General features: G+C 48.6%; 1 pseudogene; it reads right to left on the bottom strand.

Annotated features, from left to right (window-relative positions):
• Positions 1 to 2,457: 2,457 nt before the first annotated feature.
• Positions 2,458 to 24,375, bottom strand: part of LOC8050855 — a 53,282-nt pseudogene continuing 31,364 nt past the window's right edge.

The following is a 24,375-nucleotide window of genomic DNA, read 5'->3' as shown; positions in this document are numbered from 1 at the left end:
AACTTGTTTTCTGCATCCTGATCAAAGTGTCTAAGAACAGGAGAAGTATTCGCTTCAGCCTGCGAATGCCTGCTGCTGCTCCTCGGCCCATTCAAAATTCTCGGCATCTTTTGTAAGGTTTGTGAGCGGTGCAGAAATCCTTGCGAAATCCCAAACAAACGTCGATAGTAGGCACAAAGTCCAAATAATCTTTGCATGGCCTTCTTGTCTGTCGGCGCTGGAAATCCCGCGACGGCACGAGTTTTCTCGGGGCCTGGACAGACGCCTTTGTTACTAACCATGTGGCCTAGGAACATCAACTCGTCAGAGGCGAACCGACAGTCTGACGGATTGAGTGCGAGTCCGGCGGACTGCATGGCTTGGAGAACAGCTCGAAGTCATCGCAAGTGCACTTCGAAGTGGCTTGACAACGCTATGACGTCGTCAAGGTCGACAAGACAGGTCTGCCACTTCAGTCTCGCCAGTACGGTGTCCATGACACGCTGGAAAGTTGCTGGCGCCGTGCATAGTCCGAAGGGCATTACCTTGAACTCCTACAGTTCATCCCGCGTGAAAAGAGCTATATTCTCTCGGTCCTGCTTGTGAACTTCGATCTGCTAGTAGCCGCTCCTCAAGTTCATCGATGAAAAATACCGAGAGTAGCGCAGCCGGTCTAGCGTTTGGTCGATGCAAGGAAGTAGATAGATATCTCTTCGGCACCGTGTTCAGCTGCCGATAGTCCCCGCAAAACCTAAGCGTTCCGTCTTAACCAGTACTGCTGGAGAGGCCCACGGACCGCTTGAAGGCTGGATTATGTCGTCGTTCAGCATTTCTTGTACTTGCTCCTGAATGACCCCCCTTTCTTTTATGGAGACTCGGTATTGTGATCGATGCACAGGGAGCACGTCATCCTCGGTAATGATGCAGTGCTTCTTAACGGTGGTGGTTTTGCTCACCTTCGACGACGTTGCAAAGCAAATCCCGGTATTCGGCGAGGAGGCTAATGAGCCGCCGTCGTTTCGGGTCCGGAAGCTCGGGTCAATGTCGAGCTGTGCGGGCGACATACTGTCTTGCTGAGGTGACGAGGACTGTTGAGTTCTTGCGGCGATTTCGGCTTAGTTCCGGAGTTCTTCGACATGGCCCACAGTGATATCTTTCGGGGGGTGTTGCGTTTTTTGTCGGAAGTTCGTCATGAGGACCGCAGTGCGCCCATCCTGAAGTTCAGTTATTTCTCCTGTGATGCTTATTCGTTTTCCCAGGAGAAATTGAATGTTGCCTTCCAGAGCAACTTCTCCGCAGGTAGCTGAATCTGTTACGACGGGTACAACAACATGATTGTGGCGGCAGGTTCACGTGGTCGGCAGATACTCGGACGGTGGCTGACGCTGTTTGGGGTTTTTCTGAACGCGGAACAGGTGTCTGCAATGTCAATCTGTTCTCTCCAAGGTCGATAACGGCGCCGTATTAACACAAAGTCCACACCGAGAATGACGTCTCTGGCACAGTCTTGTAGAACGACGAATCTTACAAGACACGTCTCGCCGTGAATTTTGACGCGAGCAGTGCATCTTCTCACAGGCGTGATGTGTCCTCGAGCGGTTCGTATCTGTGACCCATCCCACAGCATCGTCACTTTTTGAAGGTGGTGAGAGAGTCTCCCACTCAAAACTGTGTAGTCTGGTCCGGTGTCCACAAGTGCTGATGCGTCGTGACCCTCAATAACGTTTAGGTTGTTGCGCACTGCTGCAGGAGCGTCATTGCGATACGTGGCTTCGGGAGAGTGGATCTGCTCCAAGGTTCTTGGAAGCTCTTGACTTCGGTCGTCTTCGGCAACACCACCTCCAGGCGTTGCCGCAGCTAGTTTTCCTGGCTCCGGAAGTAGATTTTGAGGGGGGGGGGGGGGGGGGGCTGAAGTCAAGCATTTTGTTTTTGCATATTTTATTATAGGAGACAAGGGCTGCAGCCGAATTTCTGTCGTTTTATTTTTACTTACTGTTTATTAAAATATCAAATATTATTTGCATGAAGTTCCTTACTTAGCATGTGCAATCATTTTTCTTTCCTGCTTTATAACAACAGTAGGGAGTTTTAGTGTCTCGTACGCAATACAGTTGTGGGTCGGAAATGCACACGCGTAGAATGCAAGTACTGCTTTTTTGCGCATGCACTTTCCGACCCGCAAAGCTTTTACGTACGATCCACCAAAACTCACTAATATGGCAAAAACACTTACGCATAGTGCTTCAGACAATTTCAAAATTCCTACGGGGTATACACAGCATTGCAAAATTGCGTTTGCGGAGAATCACGTTTATTATTCTTGAAGTGCTCATTCAAAAAGACATCCACGCTATGAAATGAACAAGTAAACCAAGATAATTACAAATATACAATGACATCTTAATGCATATTTTGAAAATGTGCATAAAAGCGTGATGAAGGAAACAGATCCACATGTAGTCCCCAAAGCCACGTGCGTTAATTGTCTCGAGGAAGACCGAAGGTCGCCAATCGCTCGGCGGTCCTGGAGACAAATTCCTTGACGATGTCGTCTAGGTTGAGCTCGACGTTCTTCCTTTTTGAATGTGCAAAATGAGGAGGCGTGTTAGCCTCCCCTGACTCATGCGGCTGCATAGATGCATTTTGATGCGACGTAACGCATTAAACGAGCGCTCCCCCGAAGCGACCGATGCCGGCTCAGAATGAAGAAGTTTCATATATTTTACGACTTGGTCCAGGAGGTCACGAATTTCGTCGGATTTTGCCTGTAGTGTCCTCAATATGGAATCAAGTGTGAGGGAATCAAGTTTGCATAAAAGAGTCGGCAAAAGTAAAAACTGCGCAGAGTCGGGCCAGGTCAAAATCACATGCATGCAGCTCCTAGGGCCTCTTTCAAGTCATCTGTTGTGAACTGTCTTCCCCCGTCAGCGTTAATCAAAATGCTCTCTAGTTTTACTAGCCCCCTGCTTCATACCAGGCTATTCAAACCGCCGTTGAGTTTCACTCGGAATGCAGTCTATAGCCTCAAAGTACTCCTTCCGTAACGCTGCCTTGCAATCGAGTACAACTGGTAAAGAAGGTTTGTTTATTTATTTTTTATTTATTTATCTCAAGTACCCTCAAGGCCATTGGCATTACAGAGGGAATGGGGGTTAGTGGCAGTAGTATACTTCGCAGCTCAATCTGAGCAGTATAGATTATTTATGGCAGTCCTAAATAAATGGTTAGGAACAATTGTTGCGATAGATGCGGGAAGGTGGTTCCAATCCACTGAAGTTTTCGGAATGAATGACTCCTGGAATGCATTAATGTTGCATTTTAGAATGTCTACTTTATACATATGATCAATGCGAGGTGAAATATAAGAAGGTTGATTCAGCAGTCGGTTGTGAAGTAATGAGTTAGTATGGTATATCTTGTGAAAAAGACATAAGCGAGCTATTTTACGACGTAAATTGAGGTTAGGCAACAATAGGCTAGTTTTCATTGAGCTCACGCTTGCGGTGCGATGAAAGTTATTAAGAATAAAACGAACAGAGCGATTCTGAACTAATTCCAGGGCGTTATATGTTTGGAATGACCGGGGTCCCAGATAGAAGAAGCATATTGTAATTTAGAGCGTGCAAGCGTTTTGTACAGAGTTAGTTTCAAAGATGAAGGGGCAAGTGAAACGTTTCGTTTTAGATAACCCAGCATTCGATTAGCGTTATTAATAACGTACTCAACATGCATTTGCCAGGAAATATCTGAGGTTATATACACGCCTAAGTATTTATAAGAAGAGACAGAATGTAAGGGGACATCTTCCAGAAAATAGGAAGAAGGAAAATTATATTTACGCGATACTGTCATGGCCTTGCATTTAATCGTGTTTAATTCCATCCCCCGAAATTCACACCACTTTGAAACATGGTTGATGTCAGTATGTAAATTCAGAACATCCGAGGCGTTATTAACTTCTCTGTGAATAACACAATCATCAGCGAATAAACTAATTGAAGAAGAAATCGAATTCGGCAAATCGTTAATATAGATAAGGAACAATAGCGGACCTAATACGGAACCTTGCTGTAGTCAAGAATGGACGGAGGCGAGCGGGGATGTTTCATCGTTAGCGGTTACAAACTGGGAACGATTAGTGAGAAAACAAGTTATCCAGGACAGAACATTTGCGTCAATGTTAAGACTATTAAGTTTTAATAGCAACAGCTTGTGTGAAACTTGCTCATTTTGAGCATTTTTGGCGGTTTTGCCGGCTTTGCGCTGTGCAGGTCCTTCAAACCTAGCCGCATTGCAGTTGAGCTCGCGCAGTCCCACAACTGTTCAAACGCGACATCAGACCGCAGATGGGACATTGCCTCGCAGAGTCTCTGTAGCCTGTTTTATACCTGCGGCGCAAAACGTTGAACGTTGCAGTACCCTCGCAGGCTCTTCGCATGGACCGAACATAGCTATAGAAATGTTTATTCCTAGCAGTGTTTGAAACATTTTCAGACGCCTCCCATAACCCTTCAAAATGGCCCTGCTGTTGTCTGCAATCGAATATTCTGTTTGTAGCAGCTCGTTCAGTGTCTCCTGAACTAGGTTTTCAGCGAACCTTTTCGTTTACTTCATTCTGACAGTCCACCTTGTTGGGCAAAGCGGAAGAAGGCTATTTGGCGTTGATCCGGCCTCTTCTGCCGCCTTGCTGACTGGAGGAATTACAATAGATGAATAAACAGCTTTGCGTTTCTTCGAAGTCGGACCGGGGGGTGGGGGGGGGGGGGGGGGCGGGGTGCTCAGCCCCGTCCTGAGAAATCTTGGGGAGAATCTGGACCCCCCTGACCCCCCCCCCCCCCCCCCCCCCCCCGGTTCCGGAGTCCCTGGGATACAGGCTCTGTCCGCGAGGTCGTGGCACTGGACACGCTGAACGTCCTGGTGATGGTGAGTGGGATTCACAACAGAGAGGCCGTGCTGAGGATGGCTAACATCGGAGGTACTCTTCGATGTTGTGAGGGTGTTGCGTTGAGTTCCGGTAAAGTGCTGTCGCGTTTTTTCAACCTTAGAGAAGAAATAAGGAAATTTCTCGCAGACAAGAAGCGGCCCGAACCGCTACTTTCGAACATTAAGTGGCTTTGGAAATTGGCGTTCTGTGTAGACCTGACGGAGCACGTGAATAAGCTGAATGTGAGGTTGCAAGGCGAGACACGTCTTATTCATGACGTATACATGGATATTAAATGATTCAGGGTGAAATTACAGCTCTTCGAAAGACAAGTGCGAAACCAGACCCGGGATCACTTCCCCTGTTGTGCAAAGCTCCGTACAAAGACTGATGTGGAATTCCCCTCATTCTTTGCAATGGAAATCCTCAGATACCTTCAGAGGCAATTTTTCGAACGGTTTTTGGACCTCGATAGGAGAGTTAGTTTGTAGTTTGACTTACAGCTTGTAGTTTCCTTCAGAATGTAGTTTGACTTACAGTCAAACTACATTCTGAAGGAAAACTACGAGGTAGAAAATTTGATACAATTTTACAAATCCTTGGGCTCTGAGCAATTTCCAAACCTGAAATAAATTGCTTAGGGGTATGTATCGGTTTTTGCACTACATACCTCTGTGAGCCGACATTTTCAAGGTTGAAGTACGTAAAATCCAAATACAGAGCTAACTTGTCTGTTGAATACTTGAAGTCCCTCCTAATTATTGGCTCATCAAGCTTGAAGCCGCAGTTCAGCGAAATAATAAAGCAGGAGAATCAGCTACACCGCTCACATTAGTCCTGGGTAAATGTGTCGAAATTCTGATGCATTCCGGCTCAAATACTGCTTAGTGTTTTGTGGCATATAGTCGTATGTTGTCATCATGAGGTTCACTCTGCTTAGTCTACTGCTTGATATCTGTAACTACAGTAAAATTCCTTTGCGTTCTCGTGTATATTCTGATATGAGTCATATGTGATAACTATTGCATATTGTAATGACAGTTTTACCGTTCTCGTTAGTTTTTTTTTTATCTGTGCGAATAATCCAGAGTTCATATGCGCTTTGATTTATGCCTGGTGGGTTATCTCGGTCACACTTATCGTATGTCACAAGTACCTATATGCTGAATTTCGAAATAAAGTTGACTTGAGTTCCTCTATTTAAATGCTCATCAGGGCTTATTAGTATAGTTTTTAATGATTTATAATATGTATTTGTTTTCCGGCCCTCAAGACTGGCAGAACTCCCCAATCCGGCCCCTTGGCCAAAACGTTTGGAGACCCCTGCGTTGTAGGGATTTGTCACAGAATTCGACTATTATTATTATTATTATCATTTTTTTTTTAGTTCTCGCGAGGAAGCGCATCCGATCGCCGGACGCTCCCTTGCCCCGCGCGTTGAGCGGCAGGGTGGTTCGGGCCTCGTTCGCTTTTTGTTCTATGACCCCTGGCCCCCTCGCCAGTTGAGCGGCAGGATTCGGGCCTCGCCCGCTTTCTGTTTTATGGCCCCCTGGCCCCCCCTCGTCCCGAAGACATTTCTCGCGAGATTGTTAGTTGGTAGCGATGGGCGACTCGCTTCCCGGAATGTTGGGAATAGCTTCCAAATGTCCGAGTGGATGCTTCCCAGTGTGACGTGTGTTTTTTTTTTAATATGTATTTTGTTGTTACAACTGCAGAAAAACAATTTTTTTTGGGGCGAGGGAGAGTGGTGTCTGCCCGCTAGAATTTGGGAAAGTGAGGAGCTCGGCTTGATTCCTAGCCGAGGCAAGGGAGTGTGCACGAAGACTTGGCCGGGGGGTGAACGCAACGCGAAGTTTGGGCGGGACTGCGGTAGCGACGGAAGGCTGAGCGCGTGAGGTTTGCCATATGGAATCATATAGATACATTCTATTCCCTATGGTTTGCCATATGGGTTCATATAGTTTTTTTCAGTAGGGCAGTTTTACCACTTACATATTTTCCCATTTTGCTCGCAATATGCTTATTATTATTACATTGCTTTCTTCGTCTAAAGGACTTGCGCTGTTTGCCTATTACACTGACCCACATATTAGCACGGAGGGAGTGAATCATCTTGGCAAAACAAGAGGGCCACGGTTTGTGCATTGCAACAATTCAAACTTGGGCTCGCACTTTTTATTTTCACCTTCTGCGTGATTGCTACCCTAAAGAACGGGGCCGACGACTGAAACATACATAGAAAATAGTTTAAATAATAAAAACTAATACAAAAGGTGAGAAAAATATTTAAAATAATAAACCTAATAGAAAAAGGTAAGAAGAAAATATTTAAATATTAAAAACTAATTCAAAATGGTGAGAAAAAAAGGGTATAGTTCGGAATCCGGCCCGGAATCCGCCTTCAAAACGGGGACCCTCCCTAATGAGGGGGAGAGGGAGTGAGTCTCACGCTGATTGCAGCGATAACGTGGGGAGCTTTTGGTGGGTGGGGTGGTCCGCTCCGTATGCTAAGAAGGCTGCGGTCATTATGGTAGAGAGGAAGGGGGAACGGACGGGTCATTATGGTAGAGAGGAAGGGGGAACGGACGGGTCTCGGGAATGTGTGGAAGGGTTGGAGGGGACAGGCGGGGTGGGAGTGATACGACCTCGGGCGACCTCGTCAAGCGCTGTTAGCGGCCGAAAAGTAAACTTCAAGGCGTCTTGGCTTGACTACGCCAAATGGTTTAGCTCGGCTAGGAGAAAAATACATCGGCTAGAGTGACGGCGGAGAGCCGCGAGGGCGGCGGATGGCGCTTTCGACTTCTTCATGTCGGGTCGGATCTTGTTGGCTATTCGAAAGTGACGGCGCTGTTCCCACGACCGACAAACCGCGCTGTCAACGCGAACACGACATCGGCGATTGTGTGCATTTTATGCGAAAATTGTATTGTGTTAATTCCGTTCCAGTTTCACAAGTAATGTTTCTTTGTGCGTGTGTGTGTGTGGACGTGCTAGGGCTTGTGCATTAAACAACCCAGACTCCGGTTGAATGCGTATCGTCCCGTCGACCGTTTCACCCCGCGATCGCGTCGGCCGCTTTTATCATCATCCTCCGTGATCATCCGCGCGAAGCTCGCCTTGCACCGGTAGACGTGCTCAGTCGCCCACTTTGCCGATGGTGGTGACGTACAAAACCACCGATGAACGCACGTATGGTTGTCACGCAGCGCTCAGTTCCGCGCAGCCCATACATTTGACCAATGATCCAAACTCGAATACGAATACCCCAGAACCGCGCGAGACGGCAAAGCCCGCCGAGGAGCCTCTTTGCTCTCCTACTTCTGCGTGTTTTCTCGTACTATGTCGGCTTTGCGGAGTAAGAAAAACAAGGGGAAAATAAAAAAATAAAAGTGAAGGGCAACCACACGCGCGTCTCTTCGTTTTATTATTTGTGTCCCCGTCTCGGATTAATAATGAGTCGTTCTCCGTCTATACTCAGTTTCACCTTATGTTGTACCGCAGAGAAGGCCAGAAGCGCGAGCTCATAGCGTTGGCAGCTGCCCTTGTTGCACGAGAACTTGTACCGTCGAGCTGTGCTCTAGAGCAAGGAGCTCGCGCTTGTAGCCTTTCCTGCGGTACAACACTAGGTGAAACAGAGTATAGCCTGCGTTTTTGACACGAGTTTGTGACGTGTAAGCAACGCAACTCTTCACACTGCTTTTATTTATTTATTTTTTTCCGCTGCGGATTTTTTCAATTTTTATTTGTGCCTGGTTCTGCTACTCTTCTGCTCTCGCCTCCCCTCCCCTCCATAAAAGAAAGGCCCACACAATAACGTGTTCCAGTAGCCTGAAGCAAGTCACTCTCCTATTCTTCACCGTTGAAATATTTTAGGCTGTACAACAGTAATGTGTGCACACTGAAAAGTAACTTCTTGCTGCAATGTTTGTCGTTGAATATTGGATCACCAGCACAAATATTACTTACCGATGAGTGCCCAGGACAGCTTAAGAGACACCAGTGCACCCTTCAATGGTTCAAACCACTGCTTCATGCACCACACAGGTTACTGTGGCATAGTGACAAGCACAACCAGGGTGCTTGCTGTTTAATGTCAGAAACACTTTGGAAAATGCAGTTACCACATGACCCTGAAGTCCTAGAGAACCTTAAACCTTGGTGCCATGCAAAATAACTAAGCTAAAGAAACCGCCAAGGAAGAGTCACAACAGGTGCAACCCACAGGTTATCGTGACTCCACATACCGGGCCGGGCAGCTGTAAATCAGCGAGCAGGTGTCGTAGAGTAGCTGCCACTGCAAGCGGTGCAGTGTCTCATAAAAAGAAACGGTTGCTGGAGAAAGCTCCCATGAATGCAAAGTCTGTGGTGAGCTTGGAGTAGTGATAGTGATCCTGAAGCAAAAAGGATTCAAGCCAAGCCTGTTCCTGTGTTCCATGACGTATGGCATCCTCCCCTTACCAGAATTCCTGGCTGTTATTTTCCTTCCTTACGTGTGCGTGCCCCCATCAGCAGCAGTAGTAATAATTGCACGTTGCTTCGACAGGACGTGCTGATGTGGAGGGGCCTGGTGGCAGAGTGTGTTAGCCCACTGCAGCTCGCAGTGTGTGGAGCGAAAACTTGCACTGATCGCCCCTGCCCGTTTTGACCTGGATGAGCACTGCACCTACACATGGGCGTGCATTACTGCTATATGAATCATTTTAAAGACTTTGGGCTATCGGTTGTACCCGCACTAGTCAAATTTCTCACATAGAGCGTGACAAAGTGTCACCATGCGCTGCCAGACCGACCTTCCTTCTTCTCGACAAATAATGTCCAATTTTCTTTGTTCCTGCTAATTTGGCAGTCGAGTAAAAGAGAAAAAAAAAGAACTACTTTTGTGTGTGATGGGAAACGTATAAACCTCTCCATATACCAGGTTTACCTACAGCCACCTGAAAACATTGCACCTCTTCAAGTGTGAAAGAGGGTAGGCCTGCACGCAATCCACTACACTCTGTTTCACATTAATTTGGGAAACTGTAGAAACTGCGGCGTCTGTGCAAGCCGGAGGAGTCTGCTGTGAAATTAGCACACTTGGGAAGAACATACCCCATGTACCTAAAGACATTAGATGGTTTTAAAAAGGCATTCATACTTTCAGTCGGCTTGCAAACTCTAGCAAAAATGTTGGTTTGTACCATAGAAGTTTCAATTTCCCCTGCTTGAACTACTAGGAAAATAACTTCAAATTCACAATAGTGCTGAACGCAACTAAAACACATGGCGGAACGGTGGCCCGAGTCGGCTAGCACGTCTCAGCTCCGGGCATGTGGAGCGAAAGCTTGCGCTGCAGAACCTGGGATCGTGGGCTAAATCCCAGCACTTGCTCATTTCAATCTGGACAAGGATCATACCAGTAGGCGTTTGTGTAATCACTACTACATGATGCACGTTAAAGATCCCAGGCTTTCGGTCATACTGCCCTGGCTAAATTCCTCATCTACAGCGGCAAGCTTGGCACCATTCGAGGCAGGCCGACCTTTCGCTGTCTAAACATCCTCAACAAAATGCTACTTTTTTTTTTTAACTGAAACACGTACAAAAGAAAACATGCCTATGACCTTGTACAGTAATGCATCGAACTGTTTGTGAATGCTTGTGATACACAAACGGGCAAAAGGCAAGAACAAGAGCATGCACATTCACACTGTGGCAGCAAATACACCACAGCAGCCTCCTTTGCCGTTGTTGCCATGGCGGATGGAAGAGCAGGGCAGCGAATGCCGATATGACTGAAAACATTGTAAAAGTTATTGCTTTGCTTTTAATAACAGTTCAAAAAAATTTAGATTAATAGCTTTTCAAAACAAAGCCACGGTAGCAGTACTTTTTGGCGCAGATGGAACAGTCTGCCGCGATGGTGAGGAAATGCTGTAGCCGTTGCCTTTTGCCAAGTTATGGAGAAACACAGCACAGATCATTCCACTCGGAGAGAAGACGCACCCATGAACCAGAGCACTCAGACGGGACTTTTCCTCGGTGCGTCGTCTGCGTCAAGAAACGAGCTGTACAAATGATTCGTTAGCATGCAACATGGTTCCAAATCTCACATTCAAGCTATTTCAGGTGCAAATTTAGAAGTGGGGGTTAGCATGCAATGCCATACTTGATGAAGAGATTAACAGGGCACAATTGTGCAACCATCTCCTGTGCAAAGGAAACAGAAAACTGAAAACAAGCACATAAACAATGTGCACAGTCAGTCTGCTCTGGCAACAAAACAAAAAAAGCTTTACACCAATTTGGATCGGAACTCATTGAACCCCCTAGATTATGCATATTCAAGGCATTTCGTCGACGAAAAACAAATCCGCCGCCTCAAACCCAGTGCTTGCTAAGCCTTCCAGAAAAAAAAAACAAGGGTGCTTACATTATTGTTGATATTTGTGGCAGCGTTATACACCAACTCATGTTTACAAACAAACCGGAGCGCCCCTAGCGGACGCCACCGGCGCCGCGCATGCACGATGGAGTGTGGGCAAGAAGCTTGCCGTCGCCCATAAACAAACCATTGAAATGCGATGTTGTTGGCGTCGGTGTGAGTCCCCCTGCCCTTTTTCGCGTTCGAATCGTTGATTCTACGTCTTCCTGGCAATGTCTGACTACTTGAGCGGCCTCAACGAAATTACCGGGGCTCGTTACACCGCAAAACTTTGCGTGAATAATGCGACATGCAGCGATTCATTCCGCGCGGACGCCGCAGAATGCATGCTTAAGCCTGATTCGCATGATAAGATTTTGCTCGCAATTTTCAGTTGCAACGTCGCTGGGGCTGCAAAAGCATGAACCATAACTGAAATGGTCGACGTCAATACTGAAAATCGCAAGCACAATCAGACCAAGTGAACCAGGCATAACAAGTCAGTGACGCCCACTGGTAACAATGATCAACATCTCCTTGTACCTACTGTCTATATCGAGCCTGCTTAACAACCTTCAGACTTCAGTCTCTTGAGGCCTGCACTTCTTATCACAAGTACCAGGCCAACATTCGGTCTACGGGCCGGTGTCGTCTAAAAGAGGAGATGACAAGCAGAAACGTTTGAAAGAGCACACTACAGTGCGAACGATCAGGCGGCCGCTTAACCTGAAGACGCACTCAGCGTAGTCCGCAGGTGATTCGTACAACTTGACGGTTTTCTGGCGTTCATGTTCATCAAATAAATCTGATGACCACAAGTATCCGTGAACTCAACCCAGAGTGCTTCCCGCCCAAGCAATCGTGGTCCGGCAGCGTCTGGTTTTCCCTCTCAACGGCACATATCCACGTTCTCGGACGAACCGAGCACAAGAATACTGACCTTCAAAGCTTTCTCGACTCTTTTGGTACAGGCCCAGTCGCAGAGTTCTGACGAGAGAGCAGGTTTTTGTCCGGTTCCTTTCAAAACAATGCAGGAATACACGTCTCACATGGGGTACTTTCGCCCACAGCCCCAGACCGAAAGTGCGCCCCACACGCCACCACCGCGGTGTGACGTAACAGAGCCGAGTTTGTGTATACAGAAGAGAGGGCGGGGGGACATATAAGTCACATACCTGCCTTTTAGATGTGGCACATGGGACAGAACGCTTGGTACGTTCAGAAGTAAGTTGGATGTGATCAATTATATCCGTAAATAACAATCGCACATTTGTAATTCGAGTGGATGGCCATATTTTTTGCTCCAAACAACCCACCCTGGCAGGCGCTCGACAAGTTGCAGTCGGAGAAGAGTTCATTTGTTACGTCGCTTGCTTCGTATCCCACAGACCACAGGCCACGCTACTTCCAGGCTGGCGCGATTATTGGCTTTGCCACTTGGCGATGCCAGCACGTCACTACTTGGCCCCCTGAGACGCCCCAGGACCGGCCATGACAGCCACGGCTTCGCAGTGGCGTTCAGGTGGACGTGCCAAACTTCCATGGAGCGGCACTGCTCTAGATTGGCGTTTATCTGGTGGTCTCATTGCCTATGCTCCATCCCACAAGTTGTCTGCAGCAGGTGCAAAGGCACGAGCACGTTGCTTTCAAACGTGCCATTCTTGCGCAAGTGCTCATGCAAACAAAGCTCACTGCAGTCCTATGCCCCCGTGCCCTCGCCTTCGTCTTTGCTGCGCACACCCTGCGAGACCGAGTATAGTCGACATCTATGGCTGGTATCAGCACAATTGAAAGCGCGATAAATCTTAAGCTGTCTCTAGGTTCGTATGTAAGAACAATCGTGCATTTGCGTCAAGGATCGAGGGAACCAACTATGAGTTTTGCAAAGTATGAAATCGGAACCATATTAGTCTCTCGTGCAATAGACGTAGTAGCCGGAGGCAGTGCCGCCAGTAGGTGAAATTTCTCTGGACGTAATAATGGAATACCTATGCTAGGTGATTAACGCATGAAAGGAGCAGCAGACAACATACCGAGCCCAAAACAGCCATTCATGCGCTGCACAAACGAACAGCATCACACAAGCAGTAAGGAGGGGGCCGCTAGATGTTTAGTACAGCCCACCACAAGGTACAGCTGAAAATGGCGAAATGCCCGCACTTGGCTCGTGCCCTCTCCTTCGTTCGCCCTGCCGAATTCCGTGAAATTGCCCAGATGCACATAGACAGCACGGCAATCGGACAACATGACGCCACCCTGAAAGCCCCAAGTTGAATGATGTATAGCCATTGACAGGTGTCACCACAAAAATAAGAGTTGCAGCTGCTTGCTTTGGCTTCAATGGTACAAGCTGTGCCAACAGCTCCATCGACCTACTTTGCACAGCTAATACAACCAATGCTAGACAATGATACAATTAGATAGCCAAAGCGGTGCAAGTGACAGCACTCCTAAGCCCCATATTTATTGCTGTAGCAGACAGATGGGCCATAGTCGCTTGCTGTGTTCGCTATAGTTAGTAATAGCACCCGAACGGCAGCATGGCCTTGCAGTTGTCCCATCTACGGCACAAGCTTATTGCCTTCAAGAATGCTTTGGAATCTCGTAAGCTTGGAGCATGATGGGGCCTAGAGCCTGTGCAGCCAAAGCACAACGGGAGGTGACGAGCGGGTGCTGGAGGCCTGCCTGCTTACCTACAGTGACACGGGACAGGTTTATGAACCTCCGAAAGGATGAGTTCACATGAAATTCACAACCGTTGCATTGTGGATATCGCATTATTTTTGTGTCTGCACGCAAGGGCAACATTTGAGACGCCACGCAGAGTGCTCGCTCATTGCCCGGCAACATCAACATGACTTTTGAGGCGGTTCGCTAGCTTCCGAGCGGCAGGTCACAGCTGCTGTATTATATTGAGTGGTGCCATCTACCCGAAGTCAATGAAAGTGTTCCCTCCCCGCTTCCCACTTTGCTGTTGGCCGGCGACTGACGAGCCTGACCTTCGACGCCCAAGTCGGTTTTCTCCGGTTTCCCCAATGTGCCCTCATGGCACATCATAAATCGAGCGATCCGAAGGCGGTGTACAGCTGAGGAGCAGAACAACTGCCGGAGTTATTTGGCCGAAGTCCGAAAATCGTTTCGTGGCCCCTTTAAAGACCAGCTTTGCTACGCACAAGCAATCGAAAGGATACAAACGTTTAGATATGCCCAACTACCTCGCATAAGGGTGGGTCCAGGAGCCGCCACTGAGAGCAGAATGGTCGACATCCCGCAGGCCAGCTAGGCTTGATGTTTACAAGATCACGGCCAGTCAATCCGGTTTTGGTGGCGTGTCGTCATGTACACAATTTTGTGCTGCACACACGACTGGTTGGATTGTTTTCATCACTACAGAGCATCGCTCGTTAGAGAAATCGAATGGCTCTTCTTAGTGCTTGTACAGTCGGGGACAAGAGTCCCCAGGACGGGTGAGCTGTGACTGAAACGCATTGCTGTGCCATCTGCCGGCTGGTTGGCTGGTTTCGAGATTACACAAAAGCGCATGCGCGTCCTACTGTGCCTGCAAACATGTGTGTTTTCCCGCTGGTCTGCGGCGCGGCGCCTAACTCGGAATCAGGCGCGTGGTAGGGGCTCGGAGATAGCGCTTACTGACACGGCACCTATAAAGCAAGAAGTCACGGCAGCTCAACTGAGCGATAAACTCGACTGGTTATAAAGCAAGGTGAGCTGACATGGCGAAATGCGGCGCAATGTCGCAGGCGGTATCTCCAGTTTCGGAATGTGCAGCAGATGCTCGTCAGCCGCAAGCGCCATCTCCGAGGCAGTACCACGCGCCCAATTCCGAGTTAGGCGCCCTGCCACAAAATAGCGGGAAAACACACGTTTGCGGGCACAGTAGAACGCGCATGCGCCTTTGTGTGATCTCAAAACCAGGCGACCCGCCGGCAGATGGCAGAGCAATGCGTTTCAGTCGCAGCTCGCGCATCCTGGGGACTTTTGTACCCGGCTGTACAACTCACCGCAGGCAGGTTAACTTTACCCTGACGAAACATCCATGAAACCTATATGGCAGTTTTTTTGCATTAGCAAACCAACACACCAATCTGACTGGATTTCGCAAGCAACAAAAGTCTGGCTCCTCTACGAGATGATGATCATCCTTTTGGTGCTCACGGCTTTCAGTGGTGGATAATTGTACGCACTCAAAGATCTGTACACCTTTGATGACTCGCATGTAACGAAACTGGTCTTAAAGACTGGAGATCAGGTGGTCGTGGATATCCGTCGACTCGCAGCCACAGCTCACTGTCTTGGACATGTCACCACTCCCAAACAGACCTCCAACAACATTCTAACTCCCCTTGCAACAGTAGTGGAAACCCCAGCACAAGCACACCGGAGGAGCACTTTCAAGTACAGCACCTTCCACAGGAATACAAGGAAGGCACGCAACCAAACAAAACAACAAAGCACCTCGGTGATGGCTCGCTACCCTTCCTGGAAGAAACAGATTAGTTGCAGGCAGTATGACAGGCACGCCCGTAAGAGACCATGTTGGAATCTAGGCTTCATCACTTTGCTTATGGTGAATTCCCCTCACAGTTCTCAAGCGCTCCCAAAGCGCTCCATTTTGAGCGCACATATTCCGCTTGCAGATCTGGCTCGACTTGGTCATCTTCCGCTCATAGATCTCTGGCAGCTCCCGCTCATTGGAGCGCCTCCAACTCCACCGAACTAGATCTACAGGATTTCAGAGATCTACATGCAAGTTGACAGAGCACGCTACGTCATTTCCCCTCCCTCAACGGTGGCTCCACCGACGGCAATCGCTGTGCACGCCTTGCCGCTTCGAGGCGGCCGAAAGGTATGCGACGGTGCCGAATGCGGAAGTCTTCCTCGTTATTTGTGACATGGGCTCCGTGGTATGTATAATTTCGTCCGGCCTGTGTTGTGTGTTATTTCTGCAGCTAAGCAGTGACAGTTGTCACTGGTCATCGGAAAGATCAGTCAGCTGAGGCGTCGGTGGGCTTGTTAATTTCAAGCAGCGGCCATTTTGAACGGCCGAGGGGAGAGCGGGGGGGGGGGGGGGGGGGGGGGGGAAGGAGTCCCTCTAAAAAGGCGAGTTCATCTTCCCCTCGTCGTTCCGATGCGGGGCCCACAGAGCGGAATTTCGCCTACCTCGCGGATTTTAGAAAGCACTCCAGATCTACGAGTGGAATTCACCATTAGTTTGAGAATCCAAAAAATAAACGAATGTGGACAAATGCAGTTTTGTTTTGCTCTTTGTATTTCCTTAAAATCCTCGTGACTAGGAATCGCAGTGAACAAACAGAAAAGAAGATAAGATTAGACGCAGGGTAATATGCAGCCTCTTATCTTCGACGATATCCGTCGTTCCGCTCTCGCTCCTCAATAGATTGCCGGCAGCTTCCCCGGAGGCGACACTGACGCTTTCCGGACATGCGGGAAGTAAAACATTTGATCAAAGCGGGGCTCTTTGACAAGGCTGAGTCACATGTTCCTTGCAAAACGAACTTCACTTACTGACGATGTTCTCGAATGCCGACGTCAGAGCGCGCTTTCAAAGCAACAAGCGCACACCTTTCGTGGTGTTACGCGGACAGCACGAACGCGCGCTGCCCCAACAAGCAGTCTCGACAACGCAACCGTTTGTTTCGTTGTGGGATACGACAACAGATTACATAAAAGCATACCTCCGCAGGCACGATTTCAGCTACAGCTACAAATCGTGCCAGGTGCGCAGAGAAAGAAACGAACGAGAAGACGTTTCGAGCAAGAGTTATTTGAAGAAAGCGATTGTTATTTCTGCATCCTTAAATACTTCTTACTGTACTAATATAGAGATTGCCTGGAAATGCTCGAAAGTTGACCATGGAAGTGAAAGTGAACGTACCGACTCATCTCGCAGCACAAAAGTCGCCATCTTGACATTCCGATTTGGATTAGGATTAGATCGATGAATGGATGATAACGGCTGGTGACCAGTGTTGCCGAGATGCTCGCTTTTTTTTTTTTTTTTTTTCTGATTGCAATTTAATTTAACATTTTTTTCAAGATTTTCTAGATTCCGCCGGGGAGATTTCTTAACTTACTGGTAGCCTTTTTAAAACGTGTTAAAATTATTTGTGAAAATTTAAGTGAAAAGTAAACCAGATCATGGCTAATCAACACCTCGCTTGCGTTTACGATTTTTGTCCTTGCTTGCGTTTACGATTTTTGTCCTTGTGATCCGGAGTTTGATCTTTCCTTCTGTTCGTTTTGAACGAAATCATTAGGCTGGATATGCCCGAAAAACAATTTACGCAGGTTAACAAACCTTCTAATCTCTGTTATTCCCCGACACGTCGTCAAAATCCCGGGCCCTGGGATTTGGAAGATTCGTTAGGCCTAAGGATTGTTGGCCCGTCGGTCACTGGGATAATGGCTTAATGTGCCATATCAGCGGAGTCAGCATGTTTTCTGATGGGCTTAAGCGGCTAAAGCCAAGGTGCCATGCTGGTTGCCGCACCGCGGCATTCAGGCAGTTGTGGAATACGGGAGAATGAATTTCGAGCGAACGCGTTTGTTTCATCGATACGTCTTCCCACGTTTTGGGGACATTTCTTTTGTTGCGACGTTGCCATGAATATGCATGGCACCCTTGGTTTGAGATAAATAGGTCTGGTTGCGACAACGTGTACGCCGCTACGTTTAGGTAGTTTAGTGACACCGGGTTCTGCGTACTGCGAAGACTTGTCCCGATGACTCTCGTTGCTGTCTATCCAATCACTCTGATCCAACGCAAGTGTGGTGACTGTGCTAGCCCGCGTATTTGATGTTGTTCTGTCATAGCAAAACTCCCTTCACCAGCAAGCTCACTGGAGCAAAGGCTACGGACCATACAGAGCTCACTGGAGCTAAGGCTTTCGGCAAATCGTTTCCAAATCAAGGATTTGTTAGAAATAACATAAATAGCACAGACGTTCGGTAAAACCGAGACTTTGTCTTCGTCTCGGGTGTACCAAAGTGTTGAAAAATTTTGTTTTCTCATTTGTAAGGGCTGTTACTTTTCTCCTGTGCTTTGGATATCTAGATGGTAGTAGTGTGTCCGTGATAGTATGTAGCACCACACTTGCGTTGGATCAGAGTGATTGGATAGACAGCAACGAGAGTCATCGGGACAAGTCTTCGCAGTGCGCAGAACCCGGTGTGACTAAACTACCCAAACGTAGCAGCGTACACGTTGTCGCAACCAGACCTATTTATCTCAAACCAAGGGTGCCATGCATATCCATGGCAACGTCGCAACAAAAGAAATGTCCCCAAAACGTGGGAAGATCGACGTATCGATGAAACAAACGCGTTCGCTCGAAATTCATTCTCCCGTATTCCACAACTGCCTGAATGCCGCGGTGCGGCAACCAGCATGGCACCTTGGCTTTAGCCACTTAAGCCCATCAGAAAACATGCTGACTCCGCTGATACCGACGGGCCAACAATCCTTAGGCCTAACGAATCTTCCAAATCCCAGGGCCCGGGATTTTGACGACGTGTCGGGGAATAACAGAGATTAGAAGGTTTGTTAACCTGCGTAAATTGTTTTTCGGGCATATCCAGCCTAATGATTTCGTTCAAAACGAACAGAAGGAAAGATCAAACTCCGGATCACAAGGACAAAAATCGTAAACGCAAGCGAGGTGTTGATTAGCCATGATCTGGTTTACTTTTCACTTAAATTTTCACAAATAATTTTAACACGTTTTAAAAAGGCTACCAGTAAGTTAAGAAATCTCCCCGGCGGAATCTAGAAAATCTTGAAAAAAATGTTAAATTGGATTGCAATCAGAAAAAAAAAAAAGAAAAGAAGCGAGCATCTCGGCAACACTGGTCACCAGCCGTTATCATCCATTCATCGATCCAATCCTAATCCAAATCGGAATGTCAAGATGGCGACTTTTGTGCTGCGAGATGAGTCGGTACGTTCACTTTCACTTCCATGGTCAACTTTCGAGCATTTCCAGGCAATCTCTATATTAGTACAGTAAGAAGTATTTAAGGATGCAGAAATAACAATCGCTTTCTTCAAATAACTCTTGCTCGAAACGTCTTCTCGTTCGTTTCTTTCTCTGCGCACCTGGCACGATTTGTAGCTGTAGCTGAAATCGTGCCTGCGGAGGTATGCTTTTATGTAATCTGTTGTATCCCACAACGAAACAAACGGTTGCGTTGTCGAGACTGCTTGTTGGGGCAGCGCGCGTTCGTGCTGTCCGCGTAACACCACGAAAGGTGTGCGCTTGTTGCTTTGAAAGCGCGCTCTGACGTCGGCATTCGAGAACATCGTCAGTAAGTGAAGTTCGTTTTGCAAGGAACATGTGACTCAGCCTTGTCAAAGAGCCCCGCTTTGATCAAATGTTTTACTTCCCGCATGTCCGGAAAGCGTCAGCGTCGCCTCCGGGGAAGCTGCCGGCAATCTATTGAGGAGCGAGAGCGGAACGACGGATATCGTCGAAGATAAGAGGCTGCATATTACCCTGCGTCTAATCTTATCTTCTTTTCTGTTTGTTCACTGCGATTCCTAGTCACGAGGATTTTAAGGAAATACAAAGAGCAAAACAAAACTGCATTTGTCCACATTCGTTTATTTTTTGGATTCTCAAACTAATGGTGAATTCCACTCGTAGATCTGGAGTGCTTTCCAAAATCCGCGAGGGAGGCGAAATTCCGCTCTGTGGGCCCCGCATCGGAACGACGAGGGGAAGATGAACTCGCCTTTTTAGAGGGACTCCTTCCCCCCCCCCCCCCCCCCCCCCCCCCTGCTCTCCCCTCGGCCGTTCAAAATGGCCGCTGCTTGAAATTAACAAGCCCACCGACGCCTCAGCTGACTGATCTTTCCGATGACCAGTGACAACTGTCACTGCTTAGCTGCAGAAATAACACACAACACAGGCCGGACGAAATTATACATACCACGGAGCCCATGTCACAAATAACGAGGAAGACTTCCGCATTCGGCACCGTCGCATACCTTTCGGCCGCCTCGAAGCGGCAAGGCGTGCACAGCGATTGCCGTCGGTGGAGCCACCGCCGAGGGAGGGGAAATGACGTAGCGTGCTCTGTCAACTTGCATGTAGATCTCTGAAATCCTGTAGATCTAGTTCGGTGGAGTTGGAGGCGCTCCAATGAGCGGGAGCTGCCAGAGATCTATGAGCGGAAGATGACCAAGTCGAGCCAGATCTGCAAGCGGAATATGTGCGCTCAAAATGGCGCGCTTTGGGAGCGCTTGAGAACTGTGAGGGGAATTCACCATAAGCAAAGTGATGAAGCCTAGATTCCAACATGGTCTCTTACGGGCGTGCCTGTCATACTGCCTGCAACTAATCTGTTTCTTCCAGGAAGGGTAGCGAGCCATCACCGAGGTGCTTTGTTGTTTTGTTTGGTTGCGTGCCTTCCTTCTATTCCTGTGGAAGGTGCTGTACTTGAAAGTGCTCCTCCGGTGTGCTTGTGCTGGGGTTTCCACTACTGTTGCAAGGGGAGTTAGAATGTTGTTGGAGGTCTGTTTGGGAGTGGTGACATGTCCAAGACAGTGAGCTGTGGCTGCGAGTCGACGGATATCCACGACCACCTGATCTCCAGTCTTTAAGACCAGTTTCGTTACATGCGAGTCATCAAAGGTGTACAGATCTTTGAGTGCGTACAATTATCCACCACTGAAAGCCGTGAGCACCAAAAGGATGATCATCATCTCGTAGAGGAGCCAGACTTTTGTTGCTTGCGAAATCCAGTCAGATTGGTGTGTTGGTTTGCTAATGCAAAAAAACTGCCATATAGGTTTCATGGATGTTTCGTCAGGGTAAAGTTAACCTGCCTGCGGTGAGTTGTACAGCCGGGTACAAAAGTCCCCAGGATGCGCGAGCTGCGACTGAAACGCATTGCTCTGCCATCTGCCGGCGGGTCGCCTGGTTTTGAGATCACACAAAGGCGCATGCGCGTTCTACTGTGCCCGCAAACGTGTGTTTTCCCGCTATTTTGTGGCAGGGCGCCTAACTCGGAATTGGGCGCGTGGTACTGCCTCGGAGATGGCGCTTGCGGCTGACGAGCATCTGCTGCACATTCCGAAACTGGAGATACCGCCTGCGACATTGCGCCGCATTTCGCCATGTCAGCTCACCTTGCTTTATAACCAGTCGAGTTTATCGCTCAGTTGAGCTGCCGTGACTTCTTGCTTTATAGGTGCCGTGTCAGTAAGCGCTATCTCCGAGCCCCTACCACGCGCCTGATTCCGAGTTAGGCGCCGCGCCGCAGACCAGCGGGAAAACACACATGTTTGCAGGCACAGTAGGACGCGCATGCGCTTTTGTGTAATCTCGAAACCAGCCAACCAGCCGGCAGATGGCACAGCAATGCGTTTCAGTCACAGCTCACCCGTCCTGGGGACTCTTGTCCCCGACTGTACAAGCACTAAGAAGAGCCATTCGATTTCTCTAACGAGCGATGCTCTGTAGTGATGAAAACAATCCAACCAGTCGTGTGTGCAGCACGAAATTGTGTACATGACGACACGCCACCAAAACCGGATTGACTGGCCGTGATCTTGTAAACATCAAGCCTAGCTGGCCTGCGGGATGTCGACCATTCTGCTCTCAGTGGCGGCTCCTGGACCCACCCTTATGCGAGGTAGTTGGGCATGTCTAAACGTTTGTATCCTTTCGATTGCTTGTGCGTAGCAAAGCTGGTCTTTAAAGGGGCCACGAAACGATTTTCGGACTTCGGCCAAATAACTCCGGCAGTTGTTCTGCTCCTCAGCTGTACACCGCCTTCGGATCGCTCGATTTATGATGTGCCATGAGGGCACATTGGGGAAACCGGAGAAAACCGACTTGGGCGTCGAAGGTCAGGCTCGTCAGTCGCCGGCCAACAGCAAAGTGGGAAGCGGGGAGGGAACACTTTCATTGACTTCGGGTAGATGGCACCACTCAATATAATACAGCAGCTGTGACCTGCCGCTCGGAAGCTAGCGAACCGCCTCAAAAGTCATGTTGATGTTGCCGGGCAATGAGCGAGCACTCTGCGTGGCGTCTCAAATGTTGCCCTTGCGTGCAGACACAAAAATAATGCGATATCCACAATGCAACGGTTGTGAATTTCATGTGAACTCATCCTTTCGGAGGTTCATAAACCTGTCCCGTGTCACTGTAGGTAAGCAGGCAGGCCTCCAGCACCCGCTCGTCACCTCCCGTTGTGCTTTGGCTGCACAGGCTCTAGGCCCCATCATGCTCCAAGCTTACGAGATTCCAAAGCATTCTTGAAGGCAATAAGCTTGTGCCGTAGATGGGACAACTGCAAGGCCATGCTGCCGTTCGGGTGCTATTACTAACTATAGCGAACACAGCAAGCGACTATGGCCCATGTGTCTGCTACAGCAATAAATATGGGGCTTAGGAGTGCTGTCACTTGCACCGCTTTGGCTATCTAATTGTATCATTGTCTAGCATTGGTTGTATTAGCTGTGCAAAGTAGGTCGATGGAGCTGTTGGCACAGCTTGTACCATTGAAGCCAAAGCAAGCAGCTGCAACTCTTATTTTTGTGGTGACACCTGTCAATGGCTATACATCATTCAACTTGGGGCTTTCAGGGTGGCGTCATGTTGTCCGATTGCCGTGCTGTCTATGTGCATCTGGGCAATTTCACGGAATTCGGCAGGGCGAACGAAGGAGAGGGCACGAGCCAAGTGCGGGCATTTCGCCATTTTCAGCTGTACCTTGTGGTGGGCTGTACTAAACATCTAGCGGCCCCCTCCTTACTGCTTGTGTGATGCTGTTCGTTTGTGCAGCGCATGAATGGCTGTTTTGGGCTCGGTATGTTGTCTGCTGCTCCTTTCATGCGTTAATCACCTAGCATAGGTATTCCATTATTACGTCCAGAGAAATTTCACCTACTGGCGGCACTGCCTCCGGCTACTACGTCTATTGCACGAGAGACTAATATGGTTCCGATTTCATACTTTGCAAAACTCATAGTTGGTTCCCTCGATCCTTGACGCAAATGCACGATTGTTCTTACATACGAACCTAGAGACAGCTTAAGATTTATCGCGCTTTCAATTGTGCTGATACCAGCCATAGATGTCGACTATACTCGGTCTCGCAGGGTGTGCGCAGCAAAGACGAAGGCGAGGGCACGGGGGCATAGGACTGCAGTGAGCTTTGTTTGCATGAGCACTTGCGCAAGAATGGCACGTTTGAAAGCAACGTGCTCGTGCCTTTGCACCTGCTGCAGACAACTTGTGGGATGGAGCATAGGCAATGAGACCACCGGATAAACGCCAATCTAGAGCAGTGCCGCTCCATGGAAGTTTGGTGCGTCCACCTGAACGCAACTGCGAAGCCGTGGCTGTCATGGCCGGTCCTGGGGCGTCTCAGAGGGCCAAGTAGTGACGTGCTGTCATCGCCAAGTGGCAAAGCCAATAATCGCGCCAGCCTGGAAGTAGCGTGGCCTGTGGTCTGTGGGATACGAAGCAAGCGACGTAACAAATGAACTCTTCTCCGACTGCAACTTGTCGAGCGCCTGCCAGGGTGGGTTGTTTGGAGCAAAAAATATGGCCATCCACTCGAATTACAAATGTGCGATTGTTATTTACGGATATAATTGATCACATCCAACTTACTTCTGAACGTACCAAGCGTTCTGTCCCATGTGCCACATCTAAAAGGCAGGTATGTGACTTATATGTCCCCCCGCCCTCTCTTCTGTATACACAAACTCGGCTCTGTTACGTCACACCGCGGTGGTGGCGTGTGGGGCGCACTTTCGGACTGGGGCTGTGGGCAAAAGTACCCCATGTGAGACGTGTATTCCTGCATTGTTTTGAAAGGAACCGGACAAAAACCTGCTCTCTCGTCAGAACTCTGCGACTGGGCCTGTACCAAAAGAGTCGAGAAAGCTTTGAAGGTCAGTATTCTTGTGCTCGGTTCGTCCGAGAACGTGGATATGTGCCGTTGAGAGGGAAAACCAGACGCCGCCGGACCACGATTGCTTGGGCGGGAAGCACTCTGGGTTGAGTTCACGGAT

This window comes from Ixodes scapularis, unplaced genomic scaffold, assembly GCF_016920785.2.
Source record: "Ixodes scapularis isolate PalLabHiFi unplaced genomic scaffold, ASM1692078v2 PGA_scaffold1__304_contigs__length_218370807, whole genome shotgun sequence".
NCBI classification, from domain to species: domain Eukaryota; kingdom Metazoa; phylum Arthropoda; class Arachnida; order Ixodida; family Ixodidae; genus Ixodes; species Ixodes scapularis.
Note: the sequence above shows the minus strand (reverse complement) of the source record. Positions and strands in the feature narration are given on the sequence as shown.